The 14,540-nt window shown below is 39.6% G+C and overlaps 1 protein-coding gene across 4 annotated transcripts in view; it reads right to left on the reverse strand.

The window, feature by feature from the left end:
• HERC6 (HECT and RLD domain containing E3 ubiquitin protein ligase family member 6) overlaps positions 1-14,467 on the reverse strand; it is a 103,640-nt gene extending 89,173 nt beyond the window's left edge. For 2 of the 4 annotated variants that reach the window (XM_032498209.1, XM_032498212.1), the window contains exons 1-3: positions 14,261-14,464; positions 14,018-14,116; positions 11,740-11,815 (exon numbers count right to left, since the gene is read on the reverse strand). The gene's annotated coding sequence lies outside the window, so the exon portion shown is untranslated. Of the gene's footprint in view, positions 1-6,834; positions 6,978-11,739; positions 11,816-14,017; positions 14,117-14,260 lie in introns of all 4 variants that reach the window. The other 2 variants (XM_032498216.1, XM_032498214.1) reach the window with 2 other exon arrangements.
• Positions 14,468-14,540: the final 73 nt, after the last annotated feature.

A 14,540-nucleotide genomic window follows, 5' to 3' on the forward strand; every position in this document is an offset into this window, starting at 1 on the left:
ATAATCAGGCTGAGCTCTTTTGGCACCAACAATTAAGGCTTCAGTGGATCTCAGGGTTTTTATCAGCCTTACTGTTCTGTGCCACACAAAGTGTGAAGTAAAGAACAGCAAACACTGAAGGTTATAACTGGCCGAAATTGCTGAAGAGAAAAGGAACAGAAACCATGTCATGAAGTGAGAACAGAAGTATTCAGGTTAATTTTAAGTTCTATTGTCTTTTCTGCTTCCCTGACTCAGAGAGGAACTCACTAATGTCCCTTAGAATTTTCTGATAGTGGCCAACTTCACATGGTATTTGCTTGATGCGGGTTCCCACAGAGCAGTCCTCAATGCAACAGAGGCTTTACAAGGAAAGGAAGGATTTATTCATTCATTCATGCATTCACTTAACAAATATATTTGGAGTAACTGGCTCTGTTCTCAGTGCTAGGGATATTACAATTTAAACAAAAATCCACCTCACACAGAGCTAACAGTCTGGGGAATGACAGACAGAAACGAATGGATGAATAAGTAAACATCTGAGGAGTTGATAAATGCTCTGAAGATGGGGCTGGGCAGGGTGACAGATGGTGAGGGACAGCTATTTTAGGTGGGTGATCAGGGAAGGCCCCTCTAATACTCTGCTGAGTGATCAGAGAGCTGATGAAGGGAGAGAGTAGTCCCTCAGACTGTCTCCCGTGGACGCCAGGGTGGCAGAGCATAGCTACCCTGGGGAGAGGGGAAGATGGGGTCAGACCGGGAGCCAGGAATACATAGATGACATCATTTATATGAACACACACATTTTGTATTCCTGGCTTCCTGTTTTATTTCATGCTTCATATGACCAGCTTGAGCTTTCCAATCATGTTATACCCTGTTTGTAATTCCTCCAACATGCTGTATTTTAAAGAGATGACTTGCATTTTCCAAAGGAAGTCTGGCCCTTTAAATTTTATGTCACAGACTGAGATTTTTTTATATGTATTTTTCTAGAAAAAGATTCAGGGGTGTGTAGCAGCTACCATATGGCTTAGCAATTCCACTCATAGACATAAGCCAAAAATAATGTGTCTGCACAAAACTTGCACACAAAAACTTGCACATGAATGTCCATAGCAGCATTATTCATAATTGTCCCAAAGTGGAAACAACCTAACTGTCTATCACCTGACGAGGGAATAAACAAACTGGTATCTATCATCTTAAAAACTTGAAATTGTAAAATAGAACCTTACAAAATGTGTAAGTGATCATTTGTCTGCAACAAATGTCAAAAACTTGATTTCTCACAGCAGAGTCGTCTCAGTAGTTGTACTTCTTACAAGGTGGCAGGCATCCAAGAGGCAGGACCTGGAAGCTGCCAGCCCTCTAAAAGGTTAGGAGTTGACACCATGGTTCTTCCCTGTATTTTATTGGTCAGAGCAGTCCTGGGCCAGCCCACATTCAAGGGTGTGCAGAAATAGATGCTACTTCATGACAGAGCAATAGCAAGTGGGTCCAGGAGAGGAAGAATTGGAGATAAACTATCATAAAGACAGAATGGGTTGGGGAGCCAGAAAACAGATTTAAAATGTCAGAAGCCACTAACAACCAAAGATCAATCTATATTACTTTAAATAATTAAAATTCAGATATTATACACTGTAGTGGATTGATTTGTTGGTCTCAGTTCTCCACATACTTATCTGATGCAGAGTATATTTCTCTGACCTTTGACTCTGGGCTTAGATACATGTATTATTTATCTACTGTTGCATACTAAGCTACTTCCAAACTTAGTGGCCTAAAATAGCTTTGTAACAACTCTGTGGGTTGGATAGGGGGTTCTTACGCTGCCCTTACCTGGCTTTACTCATGGACTTACATTCAGTTGGATAGACAGCCTGGGGGCTGAGCTAGGGCAGCTGGGATGGCAGGGCCTCTCCCCACATGGGCTTTCATGCACAACGAGGCTCAGCTGAGCTGGGCTTCCTCCTCCCAACGTGCTGGCCGCAGCCCTCCAAGAGGGTGAGCACACTTTAGACCAAGGCTCACAAGTCATAGAACTTCACTTCTACCACATTTTCTCAGTCAAGCAAGTCACAAGCCCATCTTCAAGAGGTAAAGATTATGTGTGGGAAATAAACTCTGCCTCTTGATGGGAGGAGGTAAAAATAATATATAGTTGGGTTGAATCTACTATACCATATGACTGTTTGGGCCAATGGCATGGAACCCACAGTGACCATGTGCCAGTTCCAAGCCTTAGCCTGAAGAATCCTTGAGTGTTTCATCTTCTTGTGCTTCTGCCATCATCAAGAAAAGAACAAGCCTTGGGTACCCTCTTGCCCAAGAATGAGAGACACTCAGACCAGAGCTGATCCAGCCAACCTGCCATCCTGCAGTGAGAGGCCAAGCTGCCCAGCTGAGCCAAACTTAGGTCAGCTGAACCCGAGCCACCCTGGAGAAGCAAGGACATAAGATGGTGGTTTTTAAGCCAATGAGTATTAGGGTGACTTGTCATGCAGCAATCACTGATATATTGGGCAATTTTTAAGAGCAAATATTTGCAAATGTTTGTGAATAAAATCTATATCATGTCTTATATTTGCTTCTAGCTGTATATGCCTGTGTGTGTGTGTGTGTGTGTGTGTGTGACTTTGAGAGGCTCCTTTAGTTAAAGGCAGTAGAAAAAAAACGGGTACATTTTGGGAAGTATCATTAGAGTTTCCACTAAAAGCAGCACTTTCAGAAACAAAACCATCATCAAAAATGAGAGTATTTATTCATCAAATATTTACTGAGTGACTAATATGCGTAAAATACTATGCCAGTGAACATAGTATCTACAGTGATAAATACGTGTTTGTTATGATCAGATTTGGCAGCCCATCTAATTCGAAAAGATACACGCAATCCAATGTTCATAGCAGCATTATTTACAATAGCCAAGACATGGAAACAACCTAAATGTCCATCAATAGATGACAGATAAAGATCTTGTGGTATATATATAGTGGAATACTACTCAGCCATAAAAAATTATAAAATAATGCCATTTGCAGCAACATGGATGGACCTAGAGATTGTCATTCTAAGTGAAGTAAGCCAGAAAGAGAAAGAAAAATACCATATCAATACGTGGAATCTAAAAAAATGACACAAATGAACTTATTTACAAAACAGAAACAAACTCACAGACATAAAAACAAACTTATGGCTACCAGTGGAAAAAGGGGGTGGGAAGGGATAAATTGGGAGTTCAAAATCTGCAGATACAACTACTATAAATAAAATAGATAAACAACAAGTTTCTACTGTATAGCTCATATTCAGTATCTTATAGTAACCTATAATGAAAAGGAATATATGTATGTACATGTATGACTGAAACATTATGCTGTACTCCAGAAACCGACACAACATTGTGAACTGACTACACTTCAATTCAAAATAAATTTTAAAAATCGAAATCAGACCAAACAGACCAAAACAAAATAAAAATTACTTCCTAAAAAAAATAGAATAAAATTTGGCAGCTCATAACAGAAAGACCCCAAGTTACAGCAACTGAAAGGCTATTAAGGTTTCTCTCTCATACAAAAGAAGTCGAGAGGTGGGCATTCCAAGGCTGTTACGGTTGCTCCTTGTTCACCAAAGATCCAACCTCCTATCTTACTGCTCTGCCATCTGTACCATGTCATGTCACGATCCAAGATGATTCTTAAGTTCCAGCCATCATGTCCATAGTCCAGGAAAGGAGAACAATAGAAGGGCATGCCTCCCCACATGTTTCCAATTACATCTTATGGCATGAATTTAGCAGCAAAACCACACTAATTATAAGGGAGGCTAGGAAATAATCTTTAACTTTCGCCATCAGTATGCCCAAATAAAAATCCATTGTCTATTACTAAGGAGGAAGGGTAGAATGGGTATTTAATTGGGCATCTAGCTGTCTCTGCCACAATACATAATGGATCTTACCTCCTGGGAGCAACTGTATTTAGTTTCTCAGTAATGACTATACTAGTAAATGTACTTTTCTATCTAACAGGACTTTTCAATCCTAATCTATCCATTCCTATTGTCAGCACTTTTGTTAACGTTTTTGGTATTTCTTATTTTACTTATATATATCTATATATTTATATCTATATAGATATCAATATCATGATTTTTCATGTTCATTCATGTTCACTGCCTACACAGCTAGGATTTATAAATTCCTCGAAGACAGAGAACATTTCTATATATATTAATACCTATCTATATCTATCCACAGAACTCACTGTGGCTGCTAAATGGTGACTGAAGTCAATTTTTAAGACAGTCCACCTTGCCTCACAATCCTTCTTCTGGAAAATACATTAATAAAGAAGTTCCTAATATAAATTCCAGTCCTGTATTATTTATGGAACATGTCTTGATCTTTCAAGGTCAAGTGGATATCCACTTCATCTTGTTAGACCTCTGGTGGATGAATAACTCTCTTCTGGTACCAAGAAAGCAGTGGGTCACCATGTATTCTGAACCCCATGAAGCACTGTCAGCCTTACATGTAAGTCAAGTGGAAAAGTCCTTAAACAATATTATTGAGACTCTTTGGTCAATATTCCCCCATTACTCTGTCAAAGACCTCTGGAATTCTCCCAGTAGAAATTCTCCCATTAGAATTCTCCAACTTATTTGTGTTAAGCAGCAGCTATGTTCTCATTAAATGCATGGAGGGTTACCTTTATATGCTGTTCATCAGTCATTCACATTTTAGAGTGTTTTGGGAAAGAAGACACTGTCTTGGATTTCGTACAATGGCCAGTATCCCCAATCCATTGACCCTGACAGCTTTTTAATTTCCATGGCACCACTCAGGCTGTCTCTTCTCTGTTTATCGCATTTGGATTCCAGGGTCCATTGCTATAGTTTCTCACCTCTCTTGCCCCTCTCCTGCTTTATTATGACCCTTGTAACGAAATCTTAACCTGGTCAAGTCTAACTCTTCATGTGATCTGCATGCGCACCCTAGGAGCTGACTATGGCTGGAGAAAGACAATGCAGGCTAACTGGTCTCACACCAAGTTCATAAACCTAAGCTCGAGTGCGTCCTCAGAGCTGTCCAACCATCCTGCTGTCTCACCTGAGTCCTCCAATTCCTCCCCCATACTACATACTGATTTGGTCCTTTTCTTCTTCCCTTCTTTCCTTTTTTTGCAAGTCAGTTTTTCATTCCCTTCATAAATTATCCTCATCAGCATGCATACATTCTATAGTATTTCCCATTAAAAAAAGATGCTCCTTTATTACTTCCTCATTCCTATGTCCCACCTTAAAACAAAACCCCTCAAGTGCTTTCAGATTGTTTACTTCCTTACTCCTCAGTCTCTCTTGAACTCATGCCAGTCAGGTTATGTGCCCCCATTCGCACTGACACTGCTCTTGTCTGGGCCTTCAATGACCTCTACGTGGCCAAGTCTAATCATCAATTCTTAGGCCTCATCTTACTTAATCTCTAACTACTACTTATACTCTCCTTCTGGAAATCTTTTTATTGCCTTTCTCTCCCTTTTTATTTTAGGTTTTCCTCCTACCTCATTGCTAATCCTTCTTAGTCTCCTTCGCCTGAAACTCTTCTTTTTTCCAACTTCTAAATTCTGCAAAATATGAGGGCTCTGACCTCTAGCCTCCTCTCTTCTCCACCCATCTCACTCCCTAGATGATCTCATCCTTATGGCTTTAAATTCTATCCACACACTAATGACTGCTGAATCTGTGCCTCTCACCTTGACTCCTCCCTGGAACAACAGATAAATATATCTAAGTGCCTACACGAAAGCTTCATGACACGTTTACTAGGCACCACCAACTTAACATCCCCAAGATGAAACTCTTTATCCTCTTCCACCTCCACCTGGAGGATTTTAACAACTTTCCACCTAGTGTCCAAGTTGCTTCTCTTGCCTCCCTAGGGTTCATTCTCTGCACAGCAACATGAGTGATCCTTTTTGATCACAATCAGTCCACCACCCTCACTCACTCTCTCTACCCCAGTCTTAAAGTCCAAATTCCTTTTCTTATCTGTCCTTTCCTTTTCTCTTATCTTGGTCTATAATGTCTTACAGACTCTGGCTTCTCTTTGACCTCATTTCTGCTTCATTTCACCCAAATTATGTTCCAGTCCTGCTGCCTTCCTTGTCAGTCTGCTGCAGGGCCTTTGTGCTTGCCCTGTTCTCTACCTGGAACATTTTTCCTCCAAATATATGCAGGTCTGTTTCCTCGCTTCATTATGGTTCCTGGCCCCAAGTGCCAGGCTTTCCCTGGCTCCCCACCCCCGCCCCAAATAGCATATATTGCCTTCTCTCTATCCCATTATTCATCATTTTTCTACAGGCCATTCATTGCCCTAGATATCAAAGAGTATCTTTATCTGTTTTGACTTCTGTTCCTTTCTCTAGAGTGTATGTTCCACAAGGACAGAAATTCTGTCTGTTTAGTTCACCGTTGTATCCCCAGCTCCTAGAATAGTTTCTGGTACCTCGAAGGATGCATGAAATAAATATGATTTGAATGAGTGAACAATCATTTACTGAACAAATAAGAGTTTTAATAGAGGAGAGGAGAAAGAAGAGAGACATTTTTGTGAGCAAGAGACAGGGTCAGAGACGAGCAAGCTCAGAACCAGGGAGGGTGTTCTAGGCAATGACAGGGAATCATAAAAATTCCTAACATTTACTAGGTTGTCTAGAGTCACCTCTCAGAATCTGCATTTAATTTTCAGGAAAATGAAGGGGAGAGGAAGAGGAGGAAACGAGTTCAAAGATGCCTCCCAGCTCTAAAATTCTTTGATCATATTGACTTCTGGACAGGCCTTACCTCTCCCAAGCTGTAAATGCAGTCAGGGAATTAAGAAGACAAAGGTGAAAGGTCCCTGGTGGCAAACATGACTCCATTATGATCCTTATCGACAGTAAACAGGACGCTCTCCCTTCTCGTGGGGCCCCAGTGGAAATCTCCTTCTGGAATAACACTTTCTGTATCAGTCACTTAAAAACAGACTGAAAGTACATTCCCCTAATTCCAGTGTGGCGAGCCAACACAGCAAAATGGGCGATTTCTGTTGTATGTTTTTCTTTCAAATGCAGCTCTTGCAAGCAGACTAGTCTTAGGCAACTTCACCCTTCAGTTTCAATTTATATTCTACTCTATCTGCTCATTTTCTCAGGGCTTCAGCGTGATGTGTTCACCCTTTTCACTGTCTCTAAACTCAGCAGGTCCCCAGTAGATGATACTATCTACTCCCTACCTGGTAAAACAGGAAATGCTCTTTTTCCTTCTTTCCATTTACTTTAGCTACAATCTATGCTCTTTCCTGGTGCATGAAGTAGTCAGAAACTTACGCTCATATGTACAGTTTATTTCACTTGTGGAATACATCAAAACAGAAAGCCAATTTTTCTTAAAGTAATTCGCAAAGCCAACTCCGGTTAAAGTCATTTAAAGTCTTCAAAATAGAGATGAGTAGGAATATCTTTAACATTGATGAACTATGTACAGAGAGACAGTGTGGTAAGGGGATATGCTTTGGAGACTGAGGGTCCTGGGTTCAAATTCCTGCTATTCCACGCATTACTGTGTGGCTAGAGCAAATCATTAAACTCTCTGTGCCTCAAATTTTCCTCATCTGTAAAACAGGGATAACACTAGCTACATCAAAGGGCTACTGTGTGGACATGTGTAAGGTTCCTGTAAAAGGTGACTCCTAACAGATGTCAATGGCAGGCAAAGCTGTTTATGGGGGCAGGGGGAAGAACACATAAGGTATCAACGAGTTCAGTTTCACTTTTCTTTTTCTTGAGAAGTAAATAGCATAGGAGTTCAGAACATAAATTCTGAAGCCAGGCTGCAAAGATTCAAGTCCCAGCAAGCCAGTATTTACAAGCCACACAACCTCAGGCAAATCACTTAGTCTATCTGTGCCTCATCTTTAGAATCGGGAAGATAATAATAACCCTATCTGATAGGGTTGTTAAGATTAAATGAGCTGATACATGTAAAGAATTCAGTACCGTGCTTGGACAGAATAAGAATTTGTATGGGTTAGTGTGATGGTTAATTTTATGTGTCAGTTTGATTAGGCCATGGTACCCAGATGTTTGATCAAACATAAATCTAGATGTCTCTGTGAAGGTATTTTCAGATTGGATTAACATTTAAATCAGTAGGTTGAGTAAAGCAGATTACTCCCATAATGTGGGTGAGCCTCATCCAGGCATTAAAGGCCTTAAAGAAGAAGGGATTCTGCCTCCAGACTGCCTGGGGACTTGAGCTACAGCATTATCTCTTCCCTGGGTCTCCAGTCTGCCACTCTGCTGCAGGGCCTTTGTGCCTGCCCTTTCCTTTGCCTGGAATACTTTTTCTCCAAGTGTATGCATGGTCTGTTCTCTACCTTCAGATTTGGACTTGGCAGCCACCACATCACATGAGCCAACTGCTTAAGTCTCAGTTTCTTTTTCTCCCTCTGTCTCTCTCTTTCTCTCCACACAACATACATACACATATACTATTCTTATTTCTCTGGAGAATCCTAAAACAGTTAGCAATTACTACTTTTGTTTGCAGCACAAAGTGATACTCTATTCCAGTTCTTCTATAAGACCACAAGCAATCAATAATCATGTGGCAAAGTTTCACTTAATCCTCGTGATTCTGAGGATTTAAGAAAACTGAGAGGAGAAAATTAAGGTTTGTCTTGAACAGAGCAAGGGGGCAAGGGGGCAAGAAGCCTGGCGACAGTCGTAGGAAATGATGAATTTGGGTGGAATGAATGTTTGTTTAGGGAAGCAGTGGGTCAGAAGGTCGGTGAAGGGCAGGAGAAACCCGTGAAAAAATGTGAATACCAGCCTGAGAAGCTTAGGATTTTTTTTTTTTACCCTATTGGTAATGGGGAGCTACTGAAGCTTGTGAAACAGTGCTGTAAGATGAAAAACAGTGGGTGTAGGAGGAGTTAGGAGGAGGGAGAAACCAGAGGATGTAGCAGATATTACATAACCTTGCATTATGCAGTTACATACAGTTCAAAGAATACTAAGCACCTGTTTCCATACTGTTTTCATTGGGTCATATTTCAAGCCATCTGACGTCCCTTGTGTAGGCAGGCTGATGTCCCTCTCTTTATCTCCTTCCTTTTTTTCCTTTGCTGTAACTCTTCCCTCTTCCCAGGTCTCAGCTTCCTGTTCCTTCCCTATGGTCTAGGTTAAGGTAGGGTTGGGGGAGGGAACACCATTTCTGTTGTCCTTTTGGCCTGGGGATATCTTTCCTGGTTTCAGTCTGGGAATATGAACATCGATTCTTATTTTCTTATATTCTTACATGAAAGTATTTTCAAGGAAACCAATCTCTCTCTTGCTAACGTCTCATAGCATAATCATTATGTGCTATTGGTTTCTTTGAATTTTCAAAACTTTTTCTGGAGTATTTTTGTATATAAAATCTAGATCACCCAAAGCCAAACTAATTTATAAATGGTAAATGCTAAGGCTGGTTTCCAAGTCTATATTTAACACTGCCAGAGAAAGAAACATACTTGGGTACTTTCCCAGAGTGTGCTAATTAGCTAGGGAAAAATATACTTCCTCTTCTGCCATTGGAAGGGAAACTGACCAATAGAAAAGCAGTTCAGCACCTACGCCCACTCTTCGTACAAAATAAGGTGCCTTGTACCATGCCAATAACTGAGGCTTTGGGTTGCCTGACAAACATTGACAAATGTGCCTTTCATCATTGCTTACAATGTTACCTTGAGATTCTGAACTCTAATCTAAACAAGACTCAGAAAAGAGGAATGAGTTTAGAAAATTAGATATTTCCAAGAGGTTAGAAGTATAAACACTTAGGAAATTACAGATTTCAAAGACAATGGCAGTTTTCTTAATGCTGCATGAATTCTTCTGTTGTTTATTTACTTGTATAAAACTAGTTATGCGTACATTCATTTCATTTTACTGACCAAGAAAGTATTAAATATTTCTTATGAAGATTACAAGGCAATTTTTGGCCTGTTTCAGCTATATCCTAATAGCAGTCCATCAGCAGATACTACTTGGCAATACACACTGAGTTTTAGATTCTTGAAGGTGTAATTTTGTCTGTATCATTCTGTATGGAAGGGTACAGCTGGAAAGGTACAATTTTAATTTTAATTTGTTTATATGTTGCTTTATAGGTGGACCAAACTTTTTTTTTTTTTTAAACTGGCTATTTATAGGCTCCTCCAATGCACTTCAAGTAGAATCTTCAAAGAATAATGACACTGTTTATTTTTATGGGACATTTTATTCTCTGTTTAATTTAATTCTTGCAGCAATAATGAGAATCAGCCAGGGCAGGTTATATTTAGTGCTATTTTACATCTGATAAAACAAGGGCACAGCAAAGCTAGCTACTTGTACGAGGCTGCACATTGGTCAAAAGCAATGTTGAAATTCAGGCTCCAGACTCAAGCAAGCTAGGTTTTCTATGATTCCAAGAAACTTCTCAAGAGTTAGAAACTTGTTTTTTCTTTCTCACTCTTTCTAGGTAGCCTTGCATAATATTCAGCAACTGAACAATTCTTAACTTAAAAGAGAGACAGCCAGAAAGGGGAAGATGAGCCACAAGACTCCTAGGATAATATTAGAGAATGCCATACTTTTCCAATTATAGCGTTCATCATACTTAGATATATGCCTACTGTCTCCTTTACCCCCTCTCAATTTTCATGAGAACAGAGATGTTTATATTGGAAGTTCATTGCTATAAACCCAGTAGGAATCTCATGAAAAGTTATTAAAAAATGAATGAAAATTTCTTTTTGACTAAAATTGCCCCAAGAAAATCTTAACCAAATGATCTTAAGTTTGAGCTACTACCTGTTTTGGTTGGAATAGGAAAGGTTAAGTTAGCTTAAGATGCAGTAACAAACAAACTCAGTGTTTTTTTTGTTTGTTTGTTTTGTTTTGTTTTCCCTTATGCTATCTGGCCATGATGGGTTGGCAGTAGGATTCAGGAACTCAGACTGAAGGAGCAGCCATGATCTGGAACTTTGTTGGTTGCAATGGCAGAGGGAAATAAGCTTTGAAGGGTGTTGCAGAGGAACATTAAATGTTCCAACTTAGAAATGCTGTCACCTCCATTCACAATTCATTGACCTAAATGAGTCACAGGCATTTGCCTTCCCACAGCATCATCCACAAGGAGGTCAGAAGCTGCCTTAGGAGTGGTGAGCAGGAAATATTTGGCAAAAGGTGCTAATGACTATCATATTTCATTTCCTTGATTTTGAGCTTCTGCAATTTAAGTAACAAGATACAGTTTTGTTGATAACCTTTCCTGCAATATACACTTATAAAATACAGTTTTCCCTAGAACAGCCCAAATGAGAATGATGCATAATGAAATTAAATATATGAATAAAGTCAAATAGGAAAGTCAGAGGTGGAAAAGGAAAAATAATTTAAACCTCTAGAACAGTGGTACTGGATATTTGTGGGGGGAAAGTCATAATTATTTTATATATATATATAAAATTATATTCTAAAGTAAAATCATGCTACAAGATTTTATAGGGTCCAAAGACAAGATTTAAAAATTCTTTGTGTGAACGTTTTGGCAATTGTTCTGGTGACACAGAGAACGGACATCTGGACTAGAAATTCTGGATAGAACAGCCTAAACTGGAAAAATACACCCTAATATCCCATGTTTTAGGCATAAGGTCAAAAGTAGCATACAGGTTCTGACCTGGAAAATTGCTGAATCTGATGCAGGAAAAGAAAAAATGTTGCCCTCTACCCTCCTAGGTCCTCTGGCTGGGGCCCTGGAAATTAAATTGACAAAAGACAAATTAAAGAGAGAAAAAAACAGTTTTAACTGTATAAGTACGCATGGAAATTTTACAAAGAAATGAGACTCTCAGAGACCAGATGATTGAGGTTTATATACTGTATTAGGCTAAACAAAGGGAAAGGGATTTGGGGCTTCTGAGTAGGGGAGGCAGGGATGTGAGGGAGGAAATGTATAGTAAATAAGGGTTTTCTCTCAGGTGATAAAAGTTGTCTCTGGGAGTAGTTCTCTTCCTGGAGCCGCTATTAGAGATGGAAATTTCCTTTGTGAATGTAAATTTCCTTTACTAAAGGGGAAATTTATACTCTATTTTTATGCAGGGGGAGTACCCTCCTGCACCTCCTGCTTCTCGGTTGCCTTTAGTTCAAAATACTCCAAAGAGGTGTATTTTGGGGGTCGCATATTGTGGTACACTTCACTGAGTATACAAAAATTTCCATCTCTAATGTTTTAACAAGAAAAAAATTGATTATTCATTAGCGAATGTTAATAAAATCATCAGTTCATTATTACACAGTATTTGGCTCCCAGGAGCATTAGTAACTCGTTAGGAAAACACGTAGTGTTAAATCAGTTAAACAAGAAGGCCATTAGACTTAGATGGTTTAATGCCTTAGAAGCTCTCTTAAGCAAACCTAAACTTGAGCCTGTAGTGCCCTACGTTAAGAAATGGAAACCTAAGGACAACCAACCACAAAGCCAAATAAACTTTCCCAAACAAGGTAATTGTTTAAGCTGTAGCCAATCAAATAATTTTCTTGCTTGGTTTTCACATCTTCTGTGTAAAATCTTGCCTCCAGCTGCACTCCTAACCACTCTGGTTTGGTGCTGACCACTGTCAATCAATTTTTGCTCAAACTCTGAAAATATTTAATGTGCCTCAATTTATCTCGTAACATTCCATTCTAGTGGCTCATTAGCCTAAATCTCAAATAGCTTATGTCCTCACTTTGTATTTTATAAGGCCCCCTGCCATCTACCCACCTACAGCCTTATGACCTGTCTTAGGTATAATTTTTTGATAGTCACTATTATCAAATAGTTCAATTCTTTAAACTATAAAGTGTGGGGAAAAATGAGCTCAACTTAATGAAGGTATAGAGTGTTGCATTCACATGATTCTTTTGGGCATTATGCAGTGATCCCTTATGCTGAGTATGTGTACATTTGTACTACATTTAGCCATGCTTCAGAGATTCAAAGAGCAGTATATAATTCAAAAGAAGTAAACTGCTGGTTTTATTCCTCATCAACGTGGTAGGATGTAGAACGGTATGGTTTTCAAATATATGTCCAAGGACTGTATTAGCACCAAACATATGCATATTCTTCAGGACAACCTATCTGACCTGGCTTTATCATATGACTGTGGACTACAGTCTTATTATAGTAAAAGGATGTAGCAAAGTCATAATGTTCTCAAATCCTGGACATGCACTTTTGCAACTGCTTAAAAAGAAGGTCAAAATGCCAAACATAATCAAAATGTTTCCAAACTTAAAATTTCTCATGTCAACAGTTCCTTGTTGCCCAAAGTTTTCACATTTGTGAGCGCAAAACCCTTCATTATCTGGTCCAAATGTTTGAGATATCGCAATACATGGTACTACATTATTGAACAGATTAAAAATAACTTAATTGTATTTAAAACTCGGCCACCAAAATGTTCCACCAAAAGAAAAGGCCATTGTCAAAAGACATGTACTACAATGTTCATAGCAGCACTATCTGTAATGCACCAAACTGAAAACTACCCTAATGCCATCAGAAGGACGTCCAATTTAAAACTGTGGTATATTCAAAGAATGAAATAAAATGAATAATCTACAACTATATGCAACAATATGGAAGGCTCTCACACATACAAGGTTGAATAAGGAAGCCAAACACAAAAGAATGCATACTTTATGATTCTATATATATCAAGTCTAAAGACAGGCCAAAGTAATCTCTGTTGTTGAAAGTCAGGATAGGCAATGACTGAACGGCAGTATAATGGGATCCCTGGGTGTTAATATGTTTTGTTTCTTGATCTGGGTGGTGGATACACAGGCATGTTCAGATTGTGAAAATTCATTGAGATGTGTATACACTTGGGATATGTGCACTTTTCTGTATGTGTGTGTGTGTGTGTGTGTGTGTGTGTGTGTGTGTACATATTTATTTGCTTATTTACCTGTTTTCTTCCTCTTCCTCCTCATTAGACAGAAGCTTTATGAGGCAGCTATCAAGTCTGTTTATGTCAAGATTGTATCTCGAACGCCTAGCACAGTGCCTGGAATACAAAAGGTCCTCCGTAAGTACAGAAATACCTGTTGACTGAATGAATCAACATTCTCAAGGGATCACGAGATGCCTGTTCAGTCACGAAGAACGTCGCACTGCGAGTTTTTCAAAGAATAACAATGAAACCATATACCTTTCAATCCCTTTGCCCAGGCAAAGTGTTGGCATTCCGTTCTTGCTTTCCTAGTTGTCACAACTACCACCCAATTGCCCGAGCGACACACCCCCCGTCTCCTCGAGGGGCTGGCGAGGTACCAAATTTCCAGTCCTCGTCCACCGCCGAGGGGCTCTCTCATTGGCCAGCGCGCCAAGGCCTTCGGGAGGGCGGATATCTCCAGGAGCCGCTACTGGTGCAAGTCGACGTCGCTCTACGGTGCGCGGCTGAAAGTCAGCCAAGTCAAACAGCCCTCGCG

Source organism: Camelus ferus, chromosome 2 (genome assembly GCF_009834535.1).
Source record: "Camelus ferus isolate YT-003-E chromosome 2, BCGSAC_Cfer_1.0, whole genome shotgun sequence".
NCBI classification, from domain to species: domain Eukaryota; kingdom Metazoa; phylum Chordata; class Mammalia; order Artiodactyla; family Camelidae; genus Camelus; species Camelus ferus.